This window comes from Zeus faber (genome assembly GCF_960531495.2).
Source record: "Zeus faber genome assembly, chromosome: 3".
NCBI classification, from domain to species: domain Eukaryota; kingdom Metazoa; phylum Chordata; class Actinopteri; order Zeiformes; family Zeidae; genus Zeus; species Zeus faber.
The window spans coordinates 25336134-25363113 of NC_137190.1; the positions used below are offsets into that span (position 1 = coordinate 25336134).

The 26980-nt window shown below is 42.4% G+C and overlaps 1 long non-coding RNA gene across 1 annotated transcript; it reads left to right on the forward strand.

The window, feature by feature from the left end:
- On the forward strand, positions 1 to 26980 carry LOC307227655. The gene is made up of 2 exons (XR_013844060.1): positions 1 to 461; positions 26771 to 26980. It is a non-coding gene; the product is annotated as an uncharacterized lncRNA (long non-coding RNA).

Genomic DNA, 26980 nt, shown 5'->3' on the forward strand with positions numbered 1-26980 from the left:
CACGAGCAACATGATCAGTCTACACAATCCATAAAGACAGAGAGTAAACCAAGGCTTCAAAGGTTATGGCACATGCAACATCCTTCCTCACAATAGGTCAAAACAGCCGGTGTCAACCTGCAGTGAGAGCTCTAAAGCACAGGAACCATCCAGTTCGCGCTGGTCGGAGGAGTGACATGCCACTCCAGTCTCTGCACGGACAAGTGAGGACGTTGGGCGCCAACATTTTTACCCAGTACCATTAAAACCACCTCAAAAATGACAATATCCCTTTACACGGACACCGATGGAAAGCTATAGCAAATTAAATTTTTGTCGTGGAAGTACCATAGGGGAACAACTCTATCCTTTGTCCGATGGACCTCGTGCACAAGATTTTATTTTTATTTTTCTTCGTACCAGAGGACTATGATGATCTCCAAGCTCACAGAAGTTCTCCACGTTGCTGAATGTCTTCCAAGGTATGTATTATGTTCTGGGCATTTAACCACTCATTTAAATGGGAAAAAGAGGTCATTCTGAGACACGTCTAAGAAATGTATCATTACTACTTAGACCGTATGCATTAAATTGAGAGATGTTGTATTTATGCATATTTCACACCCCACCCAAATCCCCTCCCCCTCCTCCCTTACCGAGTGACGTATGAATATGCATGCATAATAGTGGCTGCTTGGTTAGAAAGACACCATAGTCTCTCGATTATACATGATTTTTCTATCTGCCTTTATGATCACACTCAATTTACGTCACATGTAAGTGTTGATTCCCACGTATGTTTCAAGACTAGGGCCGGGGTGATACATCGATATAATATCGATATCATGATATGAGACTCGATGTTGTCTGGGATTTTGGTTATCGCAATATGGTGATATAATTGTTGTCTTTGAGGCTGCGGTACAGTAAAGTAATGCAACTTTCTGAACTCCGTAGACTGTTCTAGATGTTCGAATCCACCTGCTTGGTCATAATGTCCACTTTAGCGGAAGCAAATAGTCCAGTAATATCAATAGTCACCCCCGAAATATTGTCAAATTATCGATGTCAACGCAGTTATATAAATATTGTGATATTCAATTTAGTCCATATCACCCAGCTCTGTTTAAGACACAGGAGATATCACAATAGGCTGTATTCTGAGACAGCTCCTGGGTCTCAGGTAACAGTGTCTAAGGTCCAAGTTGTGGAAGCTTATCTGTAAGGATGAACGGAGCGGAACATACACGGTTTCATTACCGTATTAGTACATTCAGAGTTATTAATGATTAATTTTGAACACGTAATTCCGTTCTTCGTAAATGGAGTCTAATAACCCAATGAAAGTGGAATGGAATTACGTTTATAATATTCCGAGGCCAAAACTGAAATGTGCTTTGAGGTATTTGAGGACATTTCTCTGAAATCTGAGAAGTGTATATTTTTGCTCGTGTGGCTAGTATTTTGCATGGTATTTTTAAGTCAACTGGGCATAGAAGAACACATTATTTATCATCACAACTAACATTTCAAATACTTTTTATCCAGACAAATAACACCAGTTTACAATTTAACTCCCCCAAATTGCCCCCCTTTGGGGTTCACTGGTCACAACAAGTTTCAACTAATGTGCAATTATAACGCATTGAAAGCAGAATTCTCATCGGTAAACTAAAGACAATTGCAAAATTTCAGTTTGCATGTCACTTGATCTCGTATGTCATATTCACACCAATACCATTTGGGAATATTATGTGTCTACAAAAAAGTCCACTACCACATTATAACTGCATGTGAGCTATGTACCTATCTGTGCACATCCCCTGAAACATTTCAAGGAGCTATGGACATCCGCACCCAGGAGTCTTGCAGTGTCTGCCTTTGTGTAACCATGACATAATTGTATTAATAATTCATATGAGAAGGTAGCGTACCGGCACACATCCTACAAGGCACAACCCCAATATGGATCCGAGCCCATGTTTCTGTTTACCTCATTGCGAGTGTAATGGCTAGGCACATTTCTAGATCGAGGTAATGGCTCCCCTTTAAAAAAAAAATACCACCTACATCATCCTAGTTTCAGCCAGGGAGTCTCTACAGGTCACATGGTCTGGCTGTGTGTGTCGTCGTGAGGCTATGTTTAAGTTATTTTTCCAGGTGGTATTTTATCCCTCCCGAATTTCAACAGGAAAAAAAATGGAGAGAAAACGCATTAGCCTTGATCAAGTGTATTACATGAGATTAATTACAGTGGCTATGAAAGCATGAATGAGTCACTTAGCACAGCCTACCAACATGGACGACTTTTTTGACTTGATGTAGACTATTTTGATGTAACAGTGTATAACCACGACAGGATTTCTAATGTGGCTTTTGTGGTGAAATTGCCCTTTAATTTTGTGAGAGGGAGTGCAAAGTCATTCCTGGGGGATTTCAGATACACTCTATATATGATATCATGATGGCAGGTGAGTTGAATTATATATATATAGCTTTACGTAATCAGGTTGTCTCTTGAGATTAAAATCCCCTTTTCCAAGAGACACCCAGGGACAAATTCCATACCCCCAATTCAATTCAGTCACACATTACAGAAGCACAGTTCACACAACAACGGACGCCAGAGTGTGGTTAAAAATAACAGCAATTAGTGTGTCTGGTGTCTCTATTTGCAGTTCATTCCAGTTGTTGGGTCCTCCCCAGTTCAGTGTTGGACTTTAAAGAGCTTAAACGCCGTTAAAGATGTTCGCCAAGCTTTGCGTAGGAAAACAGAACCAGATTCCAGCGGTTAATCTTCTAATGGTGAGTGACCCCCCCAAAAAAAGTCGAAAAATCACTGCGGTAATGTGCGCCCAGTGGAGTGTGGCGGTGGCACCATGGATGAAGGGCTCTATCATCCAGTACAGACTTTACAGCGGCTTGTTTTAGGATTTATTTTATTATTTTTTTTCTCTTGAAAATGGATCCTGCTTTCTCACGGCACAGAAAGAAAAGCTTTGTGGTGGTGTTATTAATGTTTTTCCACGTGAGATTTGAAGGGCACTCCTTACAAGCATGGCGATGTTTGGGAACGGCCCACGTTTGTTTGGGACCAGTTTGAGATTCACATGAAGTCAGTGTCAACCATGATCGAGCATCTGACATTATTTCAGGTAAAAAAAAAAACGTTGTAAAGCCTCTCTCATTACGCAGTGTTGAGGAATTCAACCAAATCCACTCTTCTCTTCCGTCAATTTCTTCGGTGTCGCTCCAACACTGAGCGAGAGCAGAGCAACCCTCCGACGCAGAGCAGTCGTCTTTATTTGCAAACCTGTTTTCAATGCTCGCGGTCAGACTAAGACAGTAGGAGGGTTGTGATACCTCCTCCTCATCTTTTATTTTTTTATTTTTTCACCAGTCCAGCGAAAGTTTGTCTTTCTCCCGTCTCAAGTAAAATCCTGCTTTCCGGGATTTTTATCTGAAGCAGTGTTTCTCAAGTCGGGGTGCTGCAGGGGGTCGCTCTGGAGAAAAAAAAAAAAATGTTTTAAAAATATCGCTTATATTTATTGTTTAAAAACACACGTACGGCACACATACAGTACATCATTTCATCATTTATGTTAATGATTGTTTTTTTCTCTCGATGCCAGTGAAGGGGGTACTCAGCCGGAAAAAGATCTGGGGGGGGTTACACTACTAAAACAAGTTTGAGAACCACCGACCTAAAGTACAAACTATCACGTGGGACTTTTCTTTATAGCCGCTACATCATCCGTTCCGGCGCTTCAACAAATACCTGGCTGTCGTTATCTCGACCAATAGATCTGAGCTGCGGCGAGGTCGTTGAGGAATCCGGCCGCTCCGCACCACCAGAGCTGCCTCTGTGAAGAAGAAGAAACATGTCTTTTCATGAGTGTGTACTTGTGCCTTTTATCAATGGAATACTTAGAACTTGGAATACAATGGGACGCTAAAAATACATCCACTTATTAGTTCCCATAATGTTGTGGCCTTGTTTGTTGGTCCGTTTGGATTCGTTTCGTTTTGAACCCTTTTTCCCCCTTATGAAAGCAGCAAATCAGTTGCCGAGCAGAGAATAGGACCTGCCATGTGCCAAATGTTGAATATTATGGAGATGAGAATATTTTGGGATTTAGGACGGCGGTGCAACAAACTTATTGAAATTATACATTTATCAAACAAAAAACCCAATCCATTTCACTAACTCCTGTTTCACGTTAACTGTTGGGGTTTTTTTTTGTTCTTTTCACTTTCAAACTTTCAAGTCCCGTATTGACGCAAGAATCAACAAGCCCCGAGTGGTTCTACGTTGCAGAATTTTGAGGAAAGTCATGTAAAACCTAATTAGCCAACAGCAAGAGGAATAAATATGTGTAATAAATAGCTGAATCGAACACATAGAGGAATAAATAGAAATAAGAATTACTATTTGAATCTTTGGTCTTAAAATTGGGTTATTTTCTTGGTTAACACCCTTTGCCATGAAAGCTGTAGCTTTCATGAAACGATAGTTAATATGTCATCAATGCAGGGGTTTAATTAAACTGTGAGGGGTTTAATTAAAGTATAACCATTTCTTCGGAAATGATACTCATTATAATGGCGGCGTCCAAAAGTTTTCAATGCAACTGCAAAGCAATTAATCACATCAACATATTCTTTAGTGGCTTTGATGACGTTATCAATTAATGTGTTTTGGAGCACTGCATTCCACAGCGTTATTACAGGGGTGGTTATTATTAAATTCATACTCGCTATAACCTGAGTGTAAGTTTCAAGCGGATCCTCGTTTCCATTTAGAAGATGCATCACCCCCTTTGAAAAGGCAGCAACCTGAGTCTGTGTCCCTGCACGTTATCCTCCCAGCTGATCTTTCCAGCGTCTGAATTCATCTCCCCCTGTGCCAGCCTCCATCCTGTTACCTGATCACGGGCGTGTAGATTGCGCTGCTAATCACACATATGATTCGGTGTTGGATTTCCCCCGCTCGCATGCAGCGGAGTGAGCTGCGTCGCCATATAAAGGCCTAAATTATACATAACAACCGTATTTACCTGGTTCTTTACCTTCCTCACCGTTAACGTAATATCTATTCATATACAAGAAATATCATTTTGTGCTGATGTTAGGTATGGCTTTAACAAGATAGATAGATAGATAGATAGATAGGTAGATTGATTGATTGATGATAGATAGACAGACAGACTGACAGACAGACAGAGAGACAGATAGATTTCAGTTAGCGGTATCACAGCAGCGCACATCAACAATAGACAATAATGATAAAGTAATAGGGATAGAAATAGCAAAACATGGTAATATGCAATAAGCCAAAAAAATAACTAGAAGATAAAAAAATTCACTCTACTGCGCATTAAACGTAATGATAAAAATTAACACTAAAAATAATCCTAGAAATTCAGAATAAACAAAATATAAGAAACCAATTGGCAATATACAGTACATAAACCAAAAAATGAACAATTAACAAATTAAAAAATATACCTGACAATGAACTATGAACCAGAAGAATAAACTAAAAAATAAACAATGAACAACACAAATTTGGCAATATACAATAAACCTAATAATTAACAAAAAACAATAAGAAATAAACCCCAAAAATAAACAATAATCAATACAAATTCGGAAATTTACAATAAACTGAAAAAATGTACAAGAAACAACAGACCTCCGTATCAACCATTAGAAGTACAAAGTACAAGTACAAGTATGAGTGGTATTATTATAATATGGTAGGAATCAGTATGTTACTACATAATGAATGATTTCAGACTATTAAATTCTGTAGCCTGCGTACAGTACCTGCAAAGCACCACACCCTGTGCTGTGGGCGGTCAGATAGTCGACATAGATGACCGTCACAGACCCACAATCTGGGACAACAGAGGATTTACAGATTTGTGATGGCATTGGGGAAAGGTAAGCATTTCAAAGATTTTGGTAGAAGCCTTTCTTTTTTTGGGGGGGGTGCGGGGGGGGTGTTCTGCAGAGTGTCACCTTAAGCCCCGCAGCCTCATGACCCCATTTTCCTCTTCTGTTGTGAACAAGCTTGAGATTTGATTAACTGCCGCAGCTGTTTGACCGTAAAAAAAAAGTTTTCTCTCTCTCTCTCTCTCTCTCTCTCTCTCTCCAAAGATCAGCTGCAGGTGACTGGAGGGCAGGCGCCCCGCTGGTCCTGTAAACTTATTTTTCGACCTTCCCAGGGTTGTAGGCGGGTTTGATACCACACACGTATACACACAGTATATCAGTGCACAATCGATGCACACTTCGTTTCAACACTTGGCTTTCTTCCCTTTGTGAGCATGCGCTGCACGCATATGGGCGCCAATAAATGTTAAAGCGGTGCGGCTTCACCTGCTCAGAACGTGTTCTCTGTTATGGAGCTTGTTCATAATAAATTGGAAGTACACAGCAATAAAGTTAAACAACTGCAGCCTCACCAGCTGTGATGCTGATTATTTTTCCTGGGATGGAGAGCGTGTGCATACAATACATGTAGATCAGTAGTTCTCAAACTTGTTTTAGTAGTGTAAGATCTTTTTTCAGCTGAGTACCCCCATTACTGGTATTAGGAGAAAAACAAAAGAAAATTTTACATAAAAGATGTACTGTATGTGCCTCATATTTGTTTTTAAACATATATAGATAGATATATAGATATATAACCGATATTTTCTGAACACTTTTTTTTTTTACCCCCTGCGGTACCCCTGCAGCACCCCTAGGGGTACGACGACCCCCATTTGAGAAACACTGATGTAGAGCATTGCACTGGAGTACAACCGGGATGGAAAGAGAAAACTAAGTTGTGCAGTCTGCATTGTGATATCTCCCTTAGTAAATTCTCAATTGATTTTGCGTAAAAAAAAAAAAAATAGAGCTAATTCACCAGTGTTATGTTTACTAAACCTAGTTTGTCATGTGAAATGCAATGAAGCCATCTGTGGTGTGAGGGTGGTGTGATTGAAGCAGCCACACCTGTCTTTGCTCTAGCTAATTGTGCCCTGGATCAGGGTGGCTGAACACCCGTTGCTCGTCAGAGCAATCAACACGCAACGGGGAAATCACCCACCCCCGCCCGCACACAGGGAGAGCCTCTGTCATGAAAATGTTCCATCTGCTCTTGGCTTGTTGCGTCTTGCCCACTCTCTACAATAATCTGGTGTGTTTGCAACATATCTGCTGTGTCTCTGTGTCGGAGGGCCCTGAAAACGCCGCTCTGGTGGAATGTCGCAGGCAGAACCGCCACAGTAGCACCTGAACAAGGACACAGGCAAAAATATTTCAAACACACCAGTTTATTGTAGAGAGTGGCAACATGGAACAAGCCAGGAGTAGATTGAACATTGTCCTGACAGAGACTCTCCCCATGTGTGTGTGTGTAGGGATGGATGAGTTACCTGTTGTTCATTGATTGCTCCAACAAGCAACATGTATACAGCCACCCGGGCACAACTACCTAGACCCAAGACAGATGTGGCTGCTTAAACCACACCACCCCCACACCACACCATCCTTGATGTCTGTTGCCGTAGAAACCAGTTAAAGGACATTTCTTCCCAACTTCGGCAAAGGCGGTGGCAAGGGTGAATTCTTTGTTAGTTTATTCCATATTATTCCACTGTGGCTCTGTGGAATACTCGATTCTGATTGGTCAATAAGGGCGATCAGTGGTCAGTTATCTCTGATAATGTCAATATCCGTCTAGACAGATATTGATCAGTCCTGATCCCCCTGTCAAGGGTTATTTTGTGATAATGGCATCCTGGCTGGACACTATCCCTTGCTTATTAACTTTGTGATTCCAAATGTTATAATTTAGACTGATAATATGCAGCCCAGGTTACTTCTGATCACCTGTATGTAAGATGGCCCCTAAAAAGGCAATCGAGCAGCCTGACGTTCCAGCCATCCAGACTCCCAGTACATGAACAAACAGAAATCCCGGATGAGAGCGAGGGATGGTATGGATCAGCTTTAGAAGGTGTACCTGGTCTCCCCACATGAGAGCGGGAAGCAGGCTTTCACTCTTGGCCGAGGCGGTGTTCGTGCACAGTGAAAAATGGCCGCCGTAGACGAGACCTCCACAGACCTCGTCTCCCACTTGCTCTGTGCTGCGGAGTGACTGAACGCCTTTATCTGGAATGACTAATACTTGCTCTTGAGGGCCCGGGGTGTATCTCCGGCCCTTTGCGTGTCTGTTTGTGTGTGTATATGTGCATGTACACACACATTGGTGTGCGAGCATGTAGTGTGCTGTGTGTGCGTTTGTGTGTTTCTGCATGCGCAATGTCATTCGGTGTGCTGGAGCCGGAGCTGGAGCCGGAGCTGGAGCCGGAGCTGGAGCCGGAGCTGGTGCCGGAGCTGGAGCCGGAGCTGGAGCCGGAGCTGGAGCCGGAGCTGGAGCTCGGGCTTTGCTGGCTGACATGACGATGAGTCAGACTCATGAAATACAAAGACTTAAATCCCCCCACACATCCGGCTCCGTGGAAACCTTAGGGTTTGTTCTGCAAAGGAGTTTGCCGCGTGCTATGACTCTCATGCTCGCCACACTCTTTTATTCTTGTGTTGTTTGATGGGTGGCCGTGCAAGTTCATAATTTAAAATAATTTAGGATAAGTGGGGGTGAAAGTGTGGACCTTTTGTCTGTTGCAATGCTAAAACCGTTGGACAGTTAAAGAGCTAATGGAGGTTTGTAATTAGAGGAGAGTCTTCTTTAGAGCTACGCATGTCTTCACTGTCACTTCATTTCATTAATGCCACCGCAGTAGGAGTGCACATTATATCAAATATAATATTATATTAATATCATATTATTATAGCATATGATTCATATGTGCCAGTTCCACCTGCCAAATGCCATCCGAATGGCGTTTTCAGGGCAGAGACAGAGGCAGAGATGTCGCAAACACACCACTTTATTGTAGAGAATAGCAAGATGGAACAAGCCAGGAGCAGATGGACACATGTCATGACATGGTCTCTCCCCGTCTATGTGTGGCTATGGGTGATATACCTGTTACTGGTTGATTGCTCTAACGAGCAACATGCATACAGCCACCCCGATCCCGGGCCCAATTACCTAGACCCAAGACAGGTGTGGCTGCTTAAACCACACCACCCCCACATTGCAACATTGATATCACAACAAGACGAAATAACATCTGAGTATTGCGACGGATATCTAGTTTAAATGGCAAAACCTGCTGGACATGTATACACCGATCAGCCACAACATTAAAACCACTGACAGGTGAAGTGGATAACATTGCTCATCTCATTCCAATGGCACCTGTTAAGGGGTGGGATGTATTAGGCAGCAAGTGAACAGTCAGTTTTTGAAGTCGATGTGTGAGAAGCAGGAAATATGGGCAAGTCTAAGCGTCTGAGCGAATTTGACAAGGGCCAAATTGGGATGACCCCTGTGATCAGAGCATCTCGAAAACGACAGGTCTCGTGGGGTGTTCCCGGTCTGCAGGGGTTAGTACCTACCAAGAGCTGTCCAAGGAAGGATAACCAGTGAACCTGCGACAGGGTCATGGAAGCCCATGGGCTCATTGATGCACGTGGGGAGCGAAGTCTAGCCCATCCAGTCCAATGCCACAGAAGAAGTTAATTATATATAACAGCAGGCACAAAATGATAGCTTCATATATTTTATTGAAGTCATCACCATAGCAACATATCCCTTGTTTGGTTTTGCCATCATACCGCTCCCTCCCCTCAGGGTTTTTCTCCTCTCCCCGTGACGTTATCACATTCCCGTCTACCGTGTTCCATCTGAACGCAGCATTAGTTGTTGAGCAACAAGAAACGTATCGTTTTCTATGCGCAGCCATGTTTGCTGTTTGTTGTTTTTCCGGAAGCCTCCGTCTATTGCTACTCCTACTACTACTTACTGCTTCTCTTATTGCTACATCCTACGCCACTGGGCATTTGTTTTCTTGCCTGTCGTCCTGGTGAGTACTAGTACTTCCTCGCTGGGTATTCTATTTCTCGAAACGCCCTGCGCCCCAAAGACTCCCGTTGATACAATCACAACGAGACCGCAGATCGTTCAGTTCTTATCGATAAGACAAAATCTTAATCGATTCAACTCTTATTAGCAATTTATTAAATGTTATCATCCCTAACTGGAACAACAAGCCCGATCCATGGGTGCCCCACCTCAACTTACAGGACTTAAAGGATCTGCTGCTAACGTCTTGGTGCCAGATACCACAGGACACCTTCAGAGGTCTTGTGGAGTCCACGCCTCCACGGGTCAGAGCTGTTTTGGCGGCACGAGGGGGAGCTACTATAATAATATCTTTACGAATAAAGCTCTTCTCAAAACAAGAGTTCCAAAGTCCTTCGCAGCAGATAAAAACAAAGGATATGAGAGACGAACAATGTCACACAATTACATGTAATGGTTTGATATTGATGCAGATCTTCATCTCCTGTCAATAAAATGGAGACTTTGAGTAGTGTTTGGCCAGGGTGCTTTCCTCAAGCCCTAAAATGCTGGCTGGTAGATGTGCTTCAAGACACATTAAAAAGGAAGCGTTTGTACTGTGGGGAATATTGGAATGAGTATTGCAGCCATTGCAATTCAAATTCAAATTCATAACCAGTTGCAAGACAGTATTTTAGTTCTAGTAATCACAGTATTTTACAACATACGACATTACTCTGTGCAGCCCTGCCCAGTTCTTCTTTTGTCACCGATGCTTCCAGTCCCCTAACATGTACGCTGCACTAGTCAGATTCTTTAAATTGTATTTTTCCATCGGAAATGTTACTAAAGCTGGTGTCCCGGGTTTTTTGTCACACGGGCAAGTTGTCACATCGTTGATATTTTCACCATCAGAGGGCGCTGCTTAAAACTTCAATACTAGTTTTGTGCATCTACCCGGTCTGATGCTATGTCCTGTCTGCACACTGTTGACTGAGGTCAGCGCTGATTTACTGTGTTTCACATTCTAAAAAAAACTTTTTGGTCTTTTTTTTTATTTTTATTTTTTTTGTAATCTCCTCCTCGTTTAAAATATTCACATTTACACATTTGTACTTGTAGAGAGGCTGAAGTGTTTTGCTTAGTGTTTAAGCCTTAAGCTAACTTTCAGATACACAAAAGAGACAACTAGCCCTTGACTTTGCATTGAAGCTGATGTTATCGTTTCAAACTTTCCGGCCCTTCTCGGCGGAACATAACCTGAAGGGCCCGAACAGAAAAGAGAAAATAATAAACAAAATGTATGACTTTAGGGCGCCAAACACAACACCCAGCGCAGCCGGGGCGGCCATTGTTGACTCTAGTTCGTGTCTCGGTAACATCATAACCGCTCACAATTAAAGTTTGTTTACTGGCTGATCCTGTCATGCATCTGATAGCATTTAATTAACTTGGCAGGAGCCCAGCGTTAAACTTGAATAATGTATTTGTACAACAACCTTAAATTCTTTGCTTGTTGATTTTAGGGAAATTTTAATATGCTTCTTGTGCTGCAAAAATGTCCAAAAAAAATAGCTGGTTTGCTCTATTTTTTTCCCTCTCATGTCAGACAGTTGTTGGAAAATACAGAGAGGGAAGTTTCTTTTCTTCAAACACCCGCCCTGGTATTACAAGGCAAGGTTCAAAAACTGTCCTGGAAGCCGCTCACATACATTTGGCAGATTGCGCAGAAAAACCATAGCGTCCCCTTTTAGGATTTTTGTTTTACTTTTTAGATCCCTAACAGAACCCTCTTTCTCCTTTGAGCCAAGTTTTGCGTTTTTTTTTTTTGTTTTTTTTTATACAGTCATGGTGTTCTGCTCTCTCAGAGGGACTCTACAGTTGGCAAAGTGTTTGCACCACTGGGCCGGCGCTGGTGGAAATTTCTGTTTATTTTTTTACAATTAACAAATAGTTGATTGTTGATTTTTCCCCTTGCCACAGTGTCTCATTGTGTGGGCCATAAATCGGCTCCAAACTGTAAATAGTAGGAAACAGAAAGGGAAAATAGCTCTAAACTCCGCATTGCAGACCCGTCGGATCACTCCAATAGCCCTCCACTTAGGATCCTTTTTCGCAGCGCTGCATTGCACATTCACATTTTCTTGGATAATGAGTCTAATTAGGACAGGGATTTGTCATGTATTCGATGAGGATGCTAGGGCCGCATCTTAAAAACAACGGTGTGAGCACAGCCACCCCTCCCCCCTTATTATTTTTAGCTGCGCCCGTTCGATGCCTTCTGCCTCCGTCGTCCATGCAACAACGTGGCTTCAGCGTCGTTCCGCAATCTCCTGCTCGTTGCACCATAAGGAGCCACAATTAATCTTACTGTCTGTCTACTTAAAGAGCACAAAATATTACCAAAGTAAACATTCAGTGGACTAGAATGGCTCACAATTCAAGAGCAGAACAATATGGCGGCGATGCTATGACATTGTAAAGAGGTGTTTGAAGACAGTGATGGATATTCGCTCCAATTAGGAACTTAGCATTCTGTGCAGAAGCACTTGATAATGACTTTTTTTTTTTTCTTCTTCTTCTTAATATTTGATTATTTGTATTACTATTATCATTATTATTATTATTACTAGCATTATTCTTTATTTTTATTAAATCATTATTATTGTTATTATTATTATTATTATTATTATTATTATTATTATTGTTATTGATTTTATTTTAAGAGTTGCTTTGTATTAGTAGTTACACTACTACTGTTACACTACACATACTTTTCGGTTGTAATGATGTAAAGTAAGCATGAATATCGTATTAATCATTTGACCTCTTCAGAGTTTGAAATATCTTCCAGAAAAGAGCACATTTTCCTCCAGCCTCCTTGTAAATAGCTCCCCACCAGTAAAGATTTATATGCCTGTCCTAACAAATTCGGTGCTTCCTGTTAACAATTATTGTCCTCTGGCCAGAGATTTGGTAAGGGAGAGCATCTTCCATTGTGCTTTGAACGAAGGGGAACGCCTCACAGTCACATTTGATTTGCCTCCAAAATGCGATGCTGTCCTGCGTTCAGCGGTGAGGAGCCATTGTCTCTGGAATGTGGGAATCCGGGGAGAGCCGTATTATTATTAGTCATTTTAATGTTTGTCTCTGTGAGTTTCCGCTCAGCTAATTGGAACTTTAAGCCCTCCCTCAAGTGCCAAGCTCAAAAGGGGGGAGAAAACGCCTGTTTGCGGCTAAAAATAGGCCCTAGTATTTCCTGCTGTGCCAAGGAGAGGATTTAGTCGTTCAAAGGACCCCACCTCGCTTCTGGTTGTTAGGCAGCACTGTTTGTACACAGGAATAAGCTCATTTACCAACATGTCTCAAGATGAAGCTGTTTAAACAATAATACTGTAAGCCTCCAACTTGTCAAAATGCGTTTGCCTACCATTTCCCCCAAAACGACCCCGGAAACATATTATCAGTTTCTATCAGTGTGTATTTATGTGTGTTTATCAAGGAGAATAATGCTTCTGCAGCGCTTGCTGGATCTCTCCAGAAACAGTTAAGACGTTGGGTTACACTGACGTCGTTGATTTCTTCTTCTTATTTTTACTCATATGCATTTTTATTGACGCTCATAAAAAGCAGGTTATTAAAGTGTTTTGATGCCCATGTCTTACACTCATACAGTCTTAAGTTTTGGATTGGTGGATTTGGCACTTCTCTAAGTGACAACTTATGACTGGTAGTGTGGATTGAAAAAACCCAAAGGCCTAAATGAAACGTTTTCACTTCTTTGAGTGACACGGCGATGGGACATGTTTACTGCCAGTTTAATGGTTATTTGGGATTTAGGGATGTGATTGAATTTAGATGCGTTTTTCATAATGGAAAAACAGCTCAACAGCTAAGTTTGGGAAAAAAAAACGAAAAAAATATGAGCAGGGTTATGCCTCTTAAATTACAATTCTATTTGTGAAATTGAGCTGAATCTGAAGTGGGGGAGCGACCGGGATGAGGAATCACAGTTCAAATTTGAAATAAAGGAATAGAGTTAAAAATCGATGAAAATTCCAAGAAATTCAGACACATACTTGAGGAGTAGTTTTTAATGATAAGGCTACAGTATTTATCAACATATGGGATATTTGTAAACATAAGAACATATCCGTATGGAGTTAATCTTTCTCCTTGATTTAATTTAATATTTATTTTGGTGAATATGGTGCAAGATGAACTCGCAATGCCAGTGATGAAACCTGAAGAACATTTTGGAACAATGAAATGTGACAAGTGGATTGGAATATATGATAATTACATTTGCTGTGACTATTTTGTCTTTTGTTGAGTGCTGTTTTGTGAGTGCCGCGTTTGAAAAGAAAAACTATATTATCACCCATTAAGGGAATAAATGATGTCTTTATTTATATTCTGCAGTGAAATAGATGTTCGATTAACCAAAACTCCTCTGGCGGTGAGCCGCCTTTGTAGTGTTTCTTTGAAGCACATCGAAGGAGACTCCACTTGCTGTCGCTCCAATTGTCCCCTCTATCTATCCTCTATCCCCTGCTCAGTGGGAACCAGGCTCTCCGGCGTAGCTTAAGGGCCTCACTCCTCACACTCGATCGACTACAATTTGAATATTTGAAAATGAAACTTCCAACTTCCAACTGAGGGGGGAAGGTCTCAGAGTCTTTTTTTTGGGGTGGGGGGCTGGGGGGGCTGTTTGGAGTAAATGTAATCATCGCCATGGCAACAAAAACTGGACTTTGATAGGGCTGTTTGTCAATGGAAAACCCTATTCTCAAGAGTGTCTGGGTGTGTATGTCGCTCTGGCATACTCAGTGTGTGTGTGTCTGTGTGTGTGTGTGTGTGTGTGTATGTGTGTGTGTGGGTGTGTGTGTGTGTGTGTGTGTGTGTGTGTGTGTGTGTGTGTTTTATTTAGTGTGTATTTGAGTGTGTGTATACGTCTTTATAAGTGTGTGTGTGTGTGTGTGTGTGTGTGTGTGTGTGTGTGTGTCTCTGTATGAATGTCTGCTGCCTTCTGTAAGTCTACTTTTTTCCATGTCTTACTCTCTGTTTGGAAAATATGTGTCAGTGTTGCAGAGAGCCGAGCTTTTCCCAAACAGAACACGGGCAAACAAGGGAGAACTTCAGAAAATATGAGTGACTTTTTTTTTTTTTTTTTTTTTTTTTTTTTTTTTTCATTTTTTTGGGGGAATACTAAAGCGGCTTAAAGCGGCCGCGCACTATCGCAGCGGCGCCAGGTCTCGGGCGCGTGCTGCTCTTAAGTGTCTCTCCAGCGGCCGGGGAACATAATGCGGTTGCATTATGCACCGCGGCTCTAACACAGAGGCCTTCTGGGTACACGGGGGGGCTGTCCTCGCCATCTTTATCACACGCTGTCGTGTTAAGTACGGCCGTCTCAAATATTTAGCTCCCGTCGACCGCTGTCGCAGATTCCAAAATTTGTGGTCACTTTATGTATTCAGGTCTAAGGGGATGAAGACACGTATACTTACATGCCTCATGGAGATTTTCTCCCGCCTCAAATTCCGTTAAGCAGAATAAGGCGGACAAATGAAGAATTTTCAAATCTCTCAAGAAAACAAACATTTAGTTGTTGCTTTCCACTTCTACTGGATGAGAAGCTCAATATTCTATCTCAAAAGGTAACACGTAACCTCTTAAATCACCAAAAATGATAATAACCAGTCCGGGTTAATGAGGCTCATTATATTCCGTTGTGATTCACTGCCGTCGTCCAATCCAAGTCGTATTTCAGCCTTGGGATCCACCTTGGACATCTTAAGAAGCTTTTGGTTTTTCCTCCTCTGCTGCCTCTTTCACCTTTCCCTCCCGGTAATGAAGTCCAAATGTTTCGACTCAGCTGCCCTGTGCCGATGCCAAGGAGCGTCTCTCCTTCTGCGTGCTGCGTCCGGGGGCCCCAGATTATAGTGATATTCAGTATTTCCTCTATTCTCCCAAGTGAAAGTGCGGCAAAGAGGACGTTTGGCGCCTCGCATCCTCGTAGCGTGTCGCTTAGCTGGACATTGTGCTGCTTTGATTGGAGTCCAACTTTCTGTTACTAGAAAAATGATGGTTCAAAGGTTAAAGTCACCTCACAGGTCATGGATCATTGTGTGAATCGGTTGGAGGACTTTGCAATAGTGACATGTAACTGTTCCGGGAAAATTCAACATTGTTTGTAAAATGTCCCTTGATTTAGACAATAGAGTTCATGGCCTTTGTCCTTGACTGCTATTTCCAAGTACCTCTAATATATAGTCTGTATGTGCTAGACATGCTATGGATAGAGCTGCGGGGAAAATTATTTGAGTTAATACTTTGTACATGAAAACACTTCATAATTGGGGTACAGCTCTATTTTTCTGTCCTGGTTCAGCAACTATTCCTTCTGCTGCCAATTGTTTTGTGTGTGTGTGTGTGTGTGTGTGTGTGTGTGTGTGTGTGTGTGTGTGTGTGTGTGTGTGTGTGTGTGTGTGTGTGTGTGTGTATGTGTGTGCGTGTGTGTGCACGTGTGTGTGTGTGTGTGTGTGTGTGTGTACATGTGTGCGTGCGTGCGTGTGTGTCTGGTTGAATGGCAAAAAAGTGAAGAAGAATTAAGAGCTTTAAAGGAACTTTCCAGCATTCGAATAGTAACATAGATAAATCTCCTAGAAACAAATATGATATTCATATCCATTAACAGCATGTTGTAAACATTCGTGAATGCCGTATTTGGTGACATCATTTCATATTATTGGACCTTGTTCCGCTGCTTGGCTCCAATTCACAGAGGTTGCCACGGTCTGCGGGAAGGTCAAAACAGCGTAAACACTGCGCCGCACGCGGGGACGTGAGTTCAGCGTGAGGATGACAGACGATGACCAACCTATCTTGGTTTTAGATGCATCGCTGTGATTTATTACGAAGGGAGTCGAGCCATAAATCACAAAACACTGGCACCTCTCTTCACTTTTCCAAATTATACATGTTCAAATTCCTCCTTTGGCTATTTAAAGCGCATACTTTTAAGTATTTCTTTTATGCCTTGCCTTTGATCTGAGCTCATAAAATGCCGTAGTTGTGCAATTAAAGTGCTGCAGCGATGTTCAGCCCCGATAGAAGTGAAAGTCAATGTTCTGATTACATGATAATGATCGTTCTGTGACTGATAATGCAAAGATTGCCTACTCTGTACTCTGTTTTTACATTCCATTCCAATACTTTTTTAAGTTTGAAAGGGCTTTATTTTCAATGTATTCATTCATTTTCTTACCACTTGGAGACAAACGGGACATTTGGCGATTCATCATCTTTTGCGCACAGTTAGTTAAATTAAAAGTTAAATTAGTTAAATTAAAATAACATAAATTACAAATATTTCTTCATGATACAAAGCGCCACATAGTAAAGTATAGGCTCAGTTTTTGTTGTCAACCCTGGTTCTATTAACACTGGGCATAGTACTACATTTTCACTGATCTAATCTGTTATAATGAGAGAGTTTCAATCACGCTGTTACATTGTCAGCTGGGAAATTAAACCGCTGTAGGCTTAGAAAGGCATTATAAATGTCCTTCTTAAAATTGGCTCTCGGTACGTTCACTTTTTTTTTTTTTTTTTGAATGGTTTTAAAAACTGATAATCGCGTCTTATCAAAAACGCGATTATTACATTCTCTGTTACAATAACATGTATTTACAGCTGCGTCAATGTCAGGCGGATTACAGCAAGCCAAATGGGACAAATTACATTTCCACATTGCAAATGAATTGTACTGGGGCATGAGCGGTTCAGGTCTTTGTGGCATCCCAAATGTGCAACCATTCACAGTAATAAAGAATAAATATAATCAGATTGCCCTCTGGAGGTTGAGAAAGATAAAACAGAAGCTAGTCCTGAGGAGATCCATCCACTTTGTGTAGTCATCCTCTGGGGAAATTCAGCTACGTCCCTGGTGTGATAATATCAACTGTTATATTTTAAAGAAAAAAAAAAAAAGACTAGACTATCAATGCATGTCTATATTGACATGCAAATGAGGGAAACGCTTGTAGGAAAAAAAGCTTGAATCTCTTAATCTCCGTAAGATTGTGTGTTGATGAGTTCTGGTAGTCTGGTCTAGAATTCTAGTAGTCCCAGAATTCCATTTGGAACTGCAACTGTTTCACTGCGGCTGCCTTTCACTTCTTATGTGCGGGCGCAATCTCTGCATAATGCGTTCTTACTGTGAAAGGCGGCGGACCCCGCCACCAACAGCGGATACAGAATCAAATGACAGAATACAAAATCAAATGCTGTTCCTTAAAGAATGTCAGCTAATAGAAAATTAAAATACAGATTTTTTTGAACGAAATATTCTCACGGGTTGCCACTTTAATAATACTAAGCGGTACTACGGGTTGGGTGCTTTGGTACAGTGGTCAGTACAGTTCTTCCTTGCTGACCACGGAGGCGGTCATCCGTAAGATCAAGTAGAGGGATATGGCCGGCTCCGGCCGTGCTGGACAAGTTGGCCGGCCAAAAACCTCCACGGAAACATTACAGGCTTGAGGAGAAAGCCAGTCTCCTAAAACTAAAGAAAAACTAAAATAATAACATTGGCAAAATATGCCCTCAGCTGCTTCTGTCTGTCGAGTGGCATTCAGTCACATTGCTTGATTGTGACTGTTCCTTTCACTTGTCAAAGCAGCCGCATGGATTTATCTGTTTTGTGGGTTTTTTTTTAACAAGCCAAAAAAGGGATGAAGGAGACATTATTCTTTTTCCATCAGAATCCTAAGGAGAGCAGGCAGAGGAGATTAAATGTGAGTACACAGAGGCCAGCAACTTACAGCTCCTTCAAAGACGCTCAGCAGACCTAATCAGTGGCGTTGCCCTGACACTCCCTAATCTATTAATGGTTCTTAAGTGTTTTCCCAGCCCGCTCTTCCGTGGAAACGGCAGGTAGACGGAGCGCACACAAAACGGCTCCACAACCCAGTCAGGAATCTGACACTAAAAGCTCCGCTGCGAAGACGAGGGATGCCGGGTGAAATTAGTTGCCTTTGATTTGTTGTCACATCCATTTCCAGTTAACTGGAGGTAGCCGAGGATCCGTTGACGGGCTTTCCGTCAGACCCATCAGGTAGTTTCCAAAGCAGCGGCAACGGTTACAAATTTTATTTGCTAATAAAACGTGTTTTCTCAACTGCTGAACGGCCGGTTTCAAACCAACAGTATCAGTGTGTCTCCTACAGCCTGTGGCTGTGTGCACAATATGGGGGGACTGAAAATACCGTCAGCCACTGTTTGGCATGATTGACAGTGATGAATGACGTTATTTGAGTTGGAAAATTACGAGTCGAATAATGTGAAGTCCAAAGTTTGGTGCAGTGCCAGCCCAATGTTATTGTAGGTTAAGTCTGACATTTGCCGAGAGTGGGCTTGTAGTGGGGAAGGTTATGTGCTGCAAGTGGGCTGTTGCTGCTGCACCTGATGGAGGCGTGGTGGGACGGCTTTGAAGCATCTGCATGGAGTATCCCAACTAGGTTTAAAACACACAGAATATTAACTTCAGATTCTATACGTTGGTGTGTGTTAACATTTGCACGTCTCACTATCTATGCCTGTTAAAGAGATTATTGCAAACAGTTAAGGGCCCTGTTGATAGGCATTCGGGGTGAAAAATAAAAAACAAAAATAAAAACGTACTGTACAGGTTTCGCAAAGAAACCGAGGCGTTACTGATTGGAGCGGTTCGGGGAGTTGAAACTGTTTCTAGGAGGCACAGCCATCCTGCTGAGCCCGAGAGATTAAGGCTGCTTCACGAGGCTCACCGCAACACTGATGTCGGTGAATAATTTCGGAAATGATGAGTGGCTGAGACAAGCCGGAGTTGGAAGATGTCCTCTCATCATTTAAGTAAATAAAGCCATTGCAGGTTTACTTTGTTGATTTACTGTATGTAACATGTAATGGCGTTTTTTTTTTTTTATTCTTAAAAAGAAAAAAGATAAATATAGCTGCAGGCAGCAAAGCAACGGGGTCCAGGTTAGTCTGTGTGACGTGTGAGTCAAAATGATGTACAGTACAAGCCCTGATCACAATACTGAAGAATTTATGATTACAATTCAAGATGACATGAAGCTGATTAATTGTCTGTAATGGAATACACACTTGTGTTATAATGGCAACAAATCTGGCTTTGACCAGGAAATATAACATTTATTTTAGACCACAATACATTTGGAATTTTGCTTAATATCTAATACCAATGTATGTAACTGCCTTGACTGCTACTTTTTAAAACTAATTCATTTCCAGTGAGATATGATAAAGAAGGATTTGCACTTCTTTGTCTGGGCAACAGTGTGCCCCAACAATGTCTTGTAGCTCTACGTACTTATCTTAACAAGTTCACTTCCTTACCTTTCCCCGTCCGGGACCCCCAGATCACTGCCGGCCAAACGCCCCTCCCGCCCGACCTCGCCGCTTCCCGGAGGCTCGGTTTACTCGCTGCGCCTTCACCGTCCCCTGGGATCCCGGCCGGGGCTCGGGCACTCCAGCGGCTCTGCCTCCTCCCGGTCCGCCAGGGAGGTGGAGCTTTAGAGTGTGCAATATACCCGAAAGATGGTGAACTATGCCTGGGCAGCGGCATTTAAAATCCGATTCGGTTATTGAAGAATTTAACCGTTTTAAATGGCTCTAAAAATATACGCAATATTTTTTATATATTAATAAAACATTATTATTATTAATAATAAGATAACATTATTTTTACAGACTTTTAGACTAGTCAACTAATCTAATCTCAAACTTCTGTTTAAACATCAGGGAAATGACTCATTAGGAGCATCCCTAGACCGATCTGGATCAAACTCAGATGACAGCGTGTCAGAGCTGTCCTGAATACAAAACGTATTCATTGTGTCCGTGGGTTCGTTGGTTCCATGACATCAATACATCAGTGACGTCTATTTTTCGTGAACAAAAACAATAGGGGTCTCCGCCCCCTACAGATGGACCCCTAAAAATAATACAGTGGCACCTGACCTGTTGATTTAGTCAAATATTGCACTTATATTTCATAAGTGGAAGTGGAAAAGTAATGCCCTTGCAAGGCAAGCTATCTTTTGCCAAATAAAGGGAGCATGTTTACTTTGGAATTTGCAGTGGTATTTTTTCCCCCCAATGATCCAAAATTCTTATATCCAACCCCAAAAGCGTGACCTCCAAAGCCATGATACAAACCATACGAGCCATGTTTTAAACATTACATCCCTAGTAGACACTGTACCTGTCGCTCTCCTCCTCCCCTGACTCGCTTCCTTGCTCCCCATAAGCAAGTTACAGAAGTTTATCCAAACTAAACTCCTCCAAAGTCTGACGCTGTGTTAATCTTTTCGCTGAGTTACTATAACCTCGAACCCGGCTATGGCTCGCGGCGAAAAATCGCACGCCGAGCCAAGCTATTTACAAAGCGCGCATTAAACAGAACCGCAGTAAAATAATTCCTCATCCAGTGCTGACCTTTCCCGGGAAAACAAAGTGAAAAGTATACCTGCTCATCATTTCTGCTTTGTCAGTACATTTCAGCTCAATCGATGTGAACGCCAGGTTTAATAGCGGTTCTGAAGCCACCGGCGCTGACCCGCACTCCTACGGCGCTGTTGTTGGTGTTGTTGTTGTTGTTTTAGAGGTTGATAATCGAATTTCCAAATGCAGCCTCGACGGGTGACTTTCTGTCATTTGTGTGGTTTTGCTCCAAACTATTTCACATTTTTCCAAGATCTCAGAGAACCTTGTACCTTTGTATCTGGAAGATTTCTCACCTTTCCTTTAAATAGTGTGTGTGTGTGTGTGTGTGTGTGTGTGTGTGTGTGTGTGTGTGTGTGTGTGTGTGTGTGTGTGTGTGTGTGTGTGTGTGTGTGTGTGCGTGCCCTGGGGTGGACACGTGCACGCGCCTGACAGGTCTCTCGTCCACGTACACGCTCGTTGTTGTTGTCGTTGTTTCGTGGGAAGGAGGTGTTAATGATGTTTTCTGACCATCTCTTCGAGTCGCGCCCGTGTTTTTAATCTGCTGTGACAGTCTGTCATGACATGACATGCACGACCCGTGTGCTCCCACAATGGACTCCCCCCCCCCCCCCCCACACACACACACACACATACACTCCCCCACTTCCCTGTGTCACTTTACATCAATGAGAGCGCTATCGACACCCTGAGATTACACACACACACACACACACACACACACACACACACACACAGGCACCCCATTCTGGACTTGCTGTGGGATCAGAGGAGTGAATTCATGAAAAGCAAAGTGGAAATAGAAGTGGAAGGCTCCAGATTAGCAGATGTACAAACATTTTGAGTGTAAAAAAAACTAAAAAAAACGAAAACTGCTGACAACAAACTGGATGAAAGAAACAAACCGGGCACGCTGTGTATGTGTTATGTCCCTGGCGTAGCATGTGCTGAATGATACTCTGATCCTGGTTTGAATATTTATAGTTTACCGTGCATTTCCTTTCTGTGTGTGTGTGTGTGTGTGTGTGTGTGTGTGTGTGTGTGTGTGTGTGTGTGTGTGTGTGTGTGTGTGTGTGTGTGTGTGTGTGTGTGTGTGTGTGTGTGTGTGTGAGGCTTGGAAAAGCCAGCATGCATCTAAGAGCGCGCCCTGCAGGGGTGTGAGGCAAGAAGCAGCAAGAGGCAGAAAATCCCCACCGACGTTGGATTAGTGTCAACAAGCAGGAAGCTCGGCACCGGGCCTCCGCTCAGCTGTGTCTGTGCACTCGCCTAAATTTGGCCACTCCAGGATTTTACCGCTGTTTCTCCATTTCGATTTTGTGTGTGTGTGTGTGTGTGTGTGTGTGTGTGTGTGTGGGCGTGGGTGTGGGTTTGGTGCTGCTACAAATCCTTCATTTGCTTGAAGCTGTTGTGAAACGTGCGAAACGTTTCGAACGTTTCACAATAGCGTTCGAGGACGCAATCGCCGGCGTGTGCTATCCTTGGGTTAGAAATTGTTGATCGGGTTAAAATGCACTGATTTGGCAAGTTTGGGACATTTGTAAAGATCTGTTGCATTTGGAAAACAACAAGGACATGAGCATTTTTACAAACTAGAACATTTGAAGACATGTTGCTGAAATCCAGAAGTGCGCCGTGGCTCCCTTTTGGGAATAGGAGAGTTTCCTCTGCGGTTCTCCCTCTCTCCGCTCTGCTTTGATGATGGAAGTGGAGAAGACTCTCGACTCACAGATCAACTAAGACGATTTGGAGCGGCTGAGGAAGAGACACATCCGTGTCAGCCAGGATATTGTCAGTACTCGGAGAGCCCGAATGTCAACCGTCAGAATAACGTGGCCTTCGCTCCTGGAGTGATTTTCCGAAGTTAAGATTTTCTAGTTCTAGTCTCTTACGCAAAGACCTTCCGAGCCAAGGGCTCGGTGGAAATTATTATTTGACACGGCAAATTGATTTAATCACTTCCTTCAGGATATCTTTTCAGGGGGAGACTTTCAGGTTCACAGGCGGCTGAGTGGATTAATAAGTACTAAGAGGAAAAGTGTATCTCATCTTTGCTCTTGAAGCGTGCTGTTATATTACCAATAACCCATGTCCTACTTAGCTGCTGTCAGCTCGGTGTTGACTGAGGACCCACGCCTCCTCGTTCCGTCCCAGGGTTCCGTTCCAGGGTCATTGTCTGTCACTTAATTTAAGAAGGTGGAATGTAAGTGGAAGTCCTGGAACTCCACAATCAGGGATTCTCTGAAGTTCTCCACCTAAATCACCGCCACGTTTCCAGCAAAGCCTCCTGCACAAGGTGTTCGCCTCTTCATATTTCTTCACATCGTGTCAGCGTTCTTCATGCGGCGGGAAGAGGGTTGTAGAGAAAGACCGTTCCCTGTAGACTCTCCAGCAGTCGTCCACCTGTGACGGGACACCTATCAACTCTTTGATAGTGGAATATTGAGATGTTATTTTACATTGGTGAAAGTACAGGACTGTTGTTGTCTCTTTGCATTTTGCATATACTTGCAGATACTGACTCAGTTACAGACTTTCTCCAGCAAGTGTTTTAATAAGTCAACCTGTTGTGAATAAGACATAATAAAAGGTTTTGGGCAGTAAGGAAAACAATTAAAAATTTCTGAACATTAAAATAAAAGTGTAAAAAATAAATAGGTTAAGGGGACAGATAAGAATTAAGATAATACATAAGAATGAGGGGTACATTTTGGATTTTCTTCTATGAAAACAGGCATTATAATTTTCGAAGAAAATAAAAGAACTGTGTAAATACTATGCAACAACATATGAAACAATAAGGCTGAAACACCTTATATGCAATTGTGGCTTTCGAGTCAAGCAACATCTCTTTTCAGGTGTACATTTTTAAATGAAAACAAACCATGAACACTTATCCTTATCAACGTAACGACTATTTCACTGGATTGAATAGCGATGATTTCTCATTTGGTGCCACCCACAAACCTGGTCTACCTGGTTTTCAGCCTGGCTTCAAAGTAGAAAATCTCAAATATTCAGTTTGATAGACAGTTATCTCACGTTCTGATGCCAAATAGAAAAACGAATGTTGTTGCCGTTCTTCTGCTTCATCCAACAGAACGGAACGTTGTTGATATTTCACAAGCCAGAGAGCAAAACAGTAAAATCTCAACACGGAATGTCCAAAAAAACAAAAAACTGTTTAAACAAATTACTGACAGAATCGCATTAAGCTGTGTTTTGATTTTTCCTGTTGCTCAAGAAGAGGACATGAATTAGCAGATTGTGTGTAATTTCCCTGCGTTCATATTCTTGGAGCAATTTTAAGGAGTGTTTATTTTCTTTCACTTGAGCATCGGCAACAATATTTTGTTGTTGTTGTTGTTGTTGTTGTGTAATAGGTCTCCTAGTTTGTGAAATGAAAGACCGATGAGACGAGTAAACACCAATGAGCTGACCTGCAAAGGCTTATGTTGCATCATTCGATTTAATGTCACTACTTGCTGCTGCACTACATACTACAATGTAGTCATTTTCTTGCTCCTGGGAAACAAATTTGCAACATGAAGAAAATATAATTCAACCTACGCCGAAAAACGAAATGTCCCAAGAAATCCTAACGACCTCCTTCTTAACTAAACCATGCAGCAGCTCCCTGTGAGTTGAATAAGCGTGTGCCATATGGTGTGCGTTTAGCTTGAAATATCCTTAATATGACAAATCATACTTTAAATAATTAAAACTACTTTGCACAAACTTTTTAGTGAAAGCAACATCTAATAGGCTGGCAACGGTCCACGTACAGTAGCAGGCAGATTTCAAATGAGTTTGTTCTTCTCAGATTTCCACTCCCTGCAGCGTGTTGGCACAGGGGCTAGTGTAGCAGCGTTCAGGGTTCGAATCTCACCCCAGTTCCATCCCCTGACGTGGGTTTACGCTAATTGGAACCTCTAAAGTGTGTGTGTGTGTGTGTGTGTGTGTGTGTGTGTGTGTGTGTGTGTGTGTGTGTGTGTGTGTGTGTGTGTGTGTGTGTGTGTGTGTGTGTGTTACAATGCACTGGCGTCCCATTCAGGATGTCTCTCTTCCCACCACCCTGGGAACAGAAGATGGATGGAGTGATGGATTTTGCTCCATCCATTTTGGTTGTATGTCCACTAATGTAAACAGTGGCAAGTGTAAAGTCAGAATCAGAATCTATATTCGGTTACATTTTCATATGCATGAAATGTGTCAACAACTATGGCAGGGGCTGTTTGGCCGTATGGTTGCTGGTATGCTGTGTATAAATATAAATATGGATGGGATATTTTTTTGCAGGATGAATAAATATGTATGCAATAATATGGGCATGGCTAACAATGGATGAGAAGGACTAAATTATTCACGATGTCATCACAAAATTATTACAGTGTCTCAATTTTACATTATTACAAGGTTAATTCATTGTTATTACGAGTAGAGACATCTTTATTCTTGCGTGAACCATTGAGAGGTTTTCAAGATAAATTACATGGTAAAAATAATATATACTGAATTCCTGTATATCTTTGTTTTTTATTGTCAGAATGATGCTGTCTCTTGATAGAAATATCAGACAAAAAACATTTTTCATTGCGCATTTCTTTTCATATTTACCGAAATATATATTTACCGGTTTATTATATAGGCCATTAGTCGAACACATTCTCTGTAATTGCCCTGCGCCGGCTGCAGCCGTAATTGCGTACAGAATGCCTGCAACTCCTCGGAGACGGTGCGGAGATCGTCAAATTATTGAGGTGGAGAATTATACACCAGCTGGCCTGCTTAAAAAGAAGGGCCTGTCTCTATTAGTCTGCGTCTTAATAACCAGCCATCGCTGCGGCAGAGCGGCACTGTTCTACCGCTTGGCATTTCGGTTTTTCATCAGACAAAATGAGACAAATATTAAAAACTAGAATCAGCTCAGTGTCCATTGTATACAATCGTGTATACATTTGTGTCATTTGAGCGGAAACAATTATATTTGATGTGGAATCTCCCCCCCCCCCCCCCCCCCCCAGCAGCTCAGGTTAATGTCAGATCAGATGAGCTAAAAGCTTAACTGTGGACAGGAGGGGACAGGGACATCATAACCGCGGCCTAATGGCCCAGCCCTGCCGACCATTATCAATAATGGACGAGAGAAGCTTCAGCTGTGGTCCCACATCCCCCTTGAAGGTGGGGGTTGGGTGGGAGGTGGGCGGGAATGCAACTTTTTGGGGTTTTCTGTCCAACGCCGCCGTTTCCACTCGCCCTGAGACGATGATTGATCCCCCCCCCCCCCCCCCCCCCCCGTTTGTGTGTTTTGTGTTGCAGTGCTGCCCAGTTCGTCGTTGGAAATCGCCGAGAACGAAGAGTCCGGGCGTGGTGACTGACCACTCATCACCTGGAGCATCAGTGCGGGGACGAAAAGAAAAAAAAACAACCCGAAAAAAACCTAAAAAAAAAAACACACAACACCAACAGGGGGGACTTCTGAACCCGCCGGCATCGGATATCGTAAGGAAAAACCAGCGGGTAGAAACG